Here is a 6,000-nt window from a genome sequence, read left to right as displayed (position 1 = left end):
ATTCACTTGGTTGACGGTGGATCTATCTCTGCTGCTGCTGCTATTGCCACGACAATCCGATGCCAAGTGACCAATTTTTCCACAGTTATAACACCGTCTTGGATACTCCAAACGAGGCTTCTTGGCATCGCTTGCTTGATTAGTCTTCTCGGAAGACGGTAAACTTCTTTTTTTGTACACAAATGGCATAAGTTCTCGTTGTAATTGAACTCTTGATTTGATTTCAGTTGTAAAAGCCAATCGTTGAATTTGATTATCTGTCCGAGCGACGTGTGCTAGGGCAATATTTATTGCCACTTGTTCCACGGTCATGTTCTGCAAACTTGTCGTTAGTGTGTTCAAGATGCGAGATACAAAAGTTGACATATTTTCACCTTTTTTTGGATTGCTTGATAGGATGTTAAACAATGTAGCAGCCGGTGTCTCAATTGTATGGAAACGGGATAGAAAAAGAGGCTTCAGTTCTGACCATAAAACTTCAGCATGACTATTGTTTGCAAGCCATGTCGCTGCTGATCCCTTTAAGGCTCGGCTGAGCAACATTACCAACTGGCTTCCGCTTGATGGGTTCTCTTTCATAAAGATGTCCACTGTATTACACCATGCCTGTGCATCTGCCTCTGGATCATCAGGGTTGAACTCGGGTAGCACAAGACGCTCTTTTTTCTGCGGTCCAAGCATTGTTTTCATTAGTTCCATAAGGTTTCGGTGTTGCAATTCTAATAAACTCTTCCATTTGTCTCGTTCGGTACGTATTATGGGGCTGCCAGGTCTTGAATTATGATTTTCTGCTTCCTGGTTCATCTCCACTGCTGATGAAGGATTTCCGAGCTGGTGGGTACGCTCATGCGAATCCATGGGCGGGAAGCAGCGTTGATAAATAAGACCCGAAACACTTCACACAAAAAACGTTTATTCGTATAAACAGAATAACAATAGGTGAACACTTTGCGGACTACGGAGTACGTAGATTTGCGAGCTACGTTCAGCGCGACGCCTCGAGCGCAACTGAACGACCGGGCTTTGATTTGCTACTAATAAGGCAGCCTCCCCACTATACCCCCACTACGCACGCTGACGCAACTCGCAAGCCCACGCGGACTACACAGTCCCTCCTTAGTTTAGTGACTTATTTTTTAACTAAGCTTATTTTAATAATACAGAGAATTATTTTGGAATCATAATACAAAATCAAAATTATTACATGCATGCAATCAAATTAAAAAAATCTAATTATCATAATATGACAGTAATCTAAGTGTCAGAAAAATCAATAGAACTACTTTTATTTGCAATTAATCAGGTTTAAATTGATAGAATATTATTAAAAATAGAAACGCGCCGTCATATATATTAACATTAACCCATGTAAAGTACCTACCTAATTATTATACAGTCACCAGCACCCAGTCCTGGATCTGTCAATAGGCCATAATTATAATAGTCCGCGGCCTAGGGGCGGCAGATTTCAGATGACGCTGACTCGATTTCAGAAGATAAAAGTTAAATAAAGATCCAACGATCCCTAGCCTACGGGCGGCAAAACTGTAATTCCACCGCCAGCACCTTCGCCTACAAAATTAGGTTAGGTAGGTAGTACACGTCTTAACTAATAAGGTCTGACAACAAACCTACTTTAAGAACAATTTCAACTTGTTAATAGTAAAATTATCATTTTATTTATTACACTTAATTGTATTAATATTTATCTAATTTATTGGAATAAAATAATTTTAAGACAATCTTGATTTTAATTGAAGTGCCTCCTAACTACCTATGTAAGAGCCCGTTTTAACTAGGTAAGTCCTTTTGCGTTAACATTTTATCCACCCCAATCCCAAGTCCCAAGTAGGTAACTTTTCTTAAATTCTGTACGTTTGTTAGTCGTATACCTCGAAATCAAAAAATCCTTGTAGCTTTTCACCTATTCGCATTTCAACGTGATAGCGTTTTTTGTTGTAGCGTGTAATATCGGTAGTATATTTTGTTACTAGCATATATTTTTAACAGATTTTTACAATAGTAGCAAATTTTGATGTAGCATGTATTTATCAATAGCCTATTTATTAAGCCGACACAGGCAGGAAAGTAAATCTACTATGAATTTTTTAGACAATTGTAATTAGCGATCAAAAATTACACTACAAGAATAAAAAACTATTCAGAAATTTTGATATCGCGGCGAAATGCGAATAGGTGAAAAGCTATTTTTTGATTTCGAGGTATACGACTAACAAACGATTCTGTACAAGGCGCCATCTAGTTAATTTTAAGGTAACTATAAACATGGCGGATCTCTTAGGCATCACCAACGTCTCACAACATACAGGTGCAAATTAGTACTAGCATAAACTGATAGATAATAATAATAAGTTTAATAATAATAATATTTCTTTATTGCACAAAACTTTTACAATGTTAGTAACACAATAAAAATATAAATAGTGCATTGCTGAAGGAGACACAGAGTAAATACAGAGGTTTCCAAACTAGGCCAAGCCTGTATCTTGGAAAACCAATAAAAATTGAGTGTGTAACTTGCAGAGAAAAGGAAAACCAGTACCTACAACAATGCAATTTCTGGTGCAAAAGAAACATCATGAGTAGCCTAAAAACATCAATTTATCAGGTTTTCTGTACTTAAATAATCCAGCGAGAGTACCTAACCACTTGCTTAGGGCTATCTTTGCTTCCGAAACAGAACAAGATTTTATATTACAAGAGCTTGCTGCCTTATTATACATAGATACGCGCCTTAACATAGTCACCAAATCGAAATCGAGAATTTACGGAGGGAGTGGGGATTTTGAATACGCGCTTTTTAATGAGAGTATTGTATTCGTCAGATGATATTAATCGTTTGTGGGCAATCAGGGTGGTTTTAAGGATGAACAACTGACGCACTGTAAGAACCTGAGCCTCCCTATAGAGGTCCGTTGTAGGGTATCTAAAAGGTTTTTTGAGCATTATTTTTAAAATGGATCTGTTTGCTCGTTCAGCTACCAGGAGTGAAGTCTTGGCAGCACTGAACCAGACTGAGACACAGTAACCAATCAAAGACACGATGAGCGCTTTGTAAATAATAATCAGTAACTCGAAGTTGGCTGTATCTCTAAGCTTCCTGAAAATACCTGATAGCTTTCTCAGACGTTTAGCCAGCTGCTGGATATGGATTTTGAAGTTAAGATGCTCGTCTATCATTACTCCCAGGTATTTCGTGACTTTGATACGGCTAATGTAGTTACAAGTGCAACTTTGTGATGAGGACAGATCGCAAGAATGTATTACTAGTTTGTTTTCTAGTCCAGTCATTATAGTAAGTTCACCTCGGAATTCGAGATACCCAGCTGTAAGTCTGTAAATACGTGTATATTGACACCCTAAAAGTTGTCTCAAAACCTACATATGGTAGGGTGTAAGCAACTATTAAATTTCAAGGTCAACGGTCACAAAAATCGGTTTTTTGCGCTTTTTTTAGAAATATCTCATTTCCTGTGGGTTTTTTGCTATTTGTATTTATTATCAATATTGTAGAATACTAAATTCTCTACAAATTTTGTTTAAAAACTTTTTTTATACCGGTAACCGTTTTCGAGATAGAGGGCGGAGAGCGCGCGGTCACTGCATCACTTCAGGTCTACTTAAGCGGTTTAGATTTTTCATACAAAAGGATTTTCCCGCTAATTCCTGTGGGAATTTCGGGAATTCCTTGTTGTAACTAAGCTTTGAGTTTACTAAGGTACCTACATGCCAAATTTCAAGCGTCTAACTTCCGTTAAGCGTTTAGATTTTTCATACAAAAGGATTTTCCCGCTAATTCCTGTTCCCGTGGGAATTCCTAAGTATACTATAACCTGCCCAGGTGTATGAAGAATAATTGTAGCAAGTTTCGTTAAAATCCGTCAAGTAGTTTTTGTTTCTATAAGGAACATACAGACGGACAGAATTCTATACATGAAATATATTTTCAAAATAACTATCAGGGGGTGATTAGTGATCGATACTGATGCCAAAAATGCAATCAGTAAAATTTTTGTCTGTCTGTCTGTCCGTCTGTATGTTCCTTATAGAAACAAAAACTACTCGACGGATTTTAACGAAACTTGGTACAATTATTCTTCATACACCTGGGCAGGTTATAGTTTACTTAGGAATTCCCACGGGAACAGGAATTAGCGGGAAAATCCTTTTGTATGAAAAATCTAAACGCTTAACGGAAGTTAGACGCTTGAAATTTGGCATGTAGGTACCTTAGTAAACTTAAAGCTTATTTACAACAAGTAATTACCGAAATTCCCACGGGAATTAGCGGGAAAATCCTTTTGTATGAAAAACCTAAACCGCTTAAGTTGACCTGAAGTGATGCAGTGACCGCGCGCTCTCCGCCCTCTATCTCGAAAACGGTTCACCGTATAAAAAAATTTTTTAAACAAAATTTGTAGAGAATTTAGTATTCTACAATATTGATAATAAATACAAATAGCAAAAAACCCATAGGAAATGAGATATTTCCAAAAAAAGCGCAAAAAACCGATTTTTGTGACCTTTGACCTTAAAATTTAATAGTTGCTTACACCCTACCATATGTAGGTTTTGAGACAACTTTTAGGGTGTCAATATACAAGTATTTACAGACTTACAGCTGGGTATCTCTAATTCCGAGATTCTTACCTAATTTAAGCTTAAATGACTGGACTATTCGGAATTAGGACTGGACGCTGCCGTTTTATGAAAACAGATGAAGTTAGTTTTAGAGTGATTTAGGGTAAGTAGGTTATATTTAAGCCATTTACAAGTTCACTATCTTACAAAATCCTAACAAAATATTTTACATAATAATATGGTGTTCAATGTTATTATGTATTTTAATTCAATAAATAATGCATCTTCTTCAGTTGATATAAAATATATTGAAATACTTACAAATAACAAGTTTGCTCTGACGGAGTAAGACTTTTTCATCAGATATTTTTAGCTACACATACAAAACACTATAATTATGGTAACAACAAATTAATCAATTTATTTACATACGTGCTAGACAACTACTTACATTATTCAACTTACTTAGTTAAGGACTAGTTTAACAAATACATTCATAATGGTATAAAAAAAACTCCTATCTAACTTAATTTACATTTACACACTTAAAATGTTATTTTATTCTATTAAAAATCTAGAACTTGCATAATCGAACTCGAAATAGAATACTGCATGATTATCAACAATCTGTCGGATAGTTTCTGTTAGCAAAAAGTTCTTTCAAGAGTACTCCGTTACTAAATAAACTTATTCTTTCTCCCACAGATAAAACTTTTCATAAAGATACCTAAGCTCTTCCATCCACACAATATCCCGTTGTTCTGAAGTCTCACTACATTCAAATGCAGATACCATCCTAAAATTTTTGGTTTCATCAACAAAAATGTCCCCGACTATACTCAAATAGCTCCCTTTTGTAATCACTCTCTTGGACGCATCTGTTATTTTGCTCATTAAAGTATTCATAATGTCTATATTAATATCTCCAAACTGAGATGCACTGGTATACTCCCGTCTCAAGTCTTTTAAAGTGCCTTCAGCTATTTTGTGGTTACTTTTAGAAGAATCATAGTAAACTTGGACAGATCCCGTCAAATCACTGATTTCCAAGTTCGATGATGTTGCTGTAATGTTATATACCGACGTGACAACGCCGTGTATCATAATATTCTTGAAATTCATGCCGAAAATCTCGTAAATGTACTTGTTTTCGGCAGATCGCTTCGCGCGGAAAATATCTTGAATGTAAAGTTTCAGGGGACATTTCTGGAAATTATTCATGCTGATAAGAAAATTGACCGGGATCTATAACTGTTGCAGTAATTAGTTTTCTCACATAATCTACAATTATTATTTATCTAAGATGAATAGTTTTAAACACCACCGGCAGTATTTTTCAATAGAATGACAGTTGCTGAACAGCTGTTGTTGTTTGTTGTCAATGTTGTCATCTGCCTG

Source organism: Ostrinia nubilalis, chromosome 26, assembly GCF_963855985.1.
Source record: "Ostrinia nubilalis chromosome 26, ilOstNubi1.1, whole genome shotgun sequence".
NCBI classification, from domain to species: domain Eukaryota; kingdom Metazoa; phylum Arthropoda; class Insecta; order Lepidoptera; family Crambidae; genus Ostrinia; species Ostrinia nubilalis.
The sequence above is the reverse complement of the archived record's forward strand: the minus strand, read 5'-3'. Positions refer to the sequence as shown.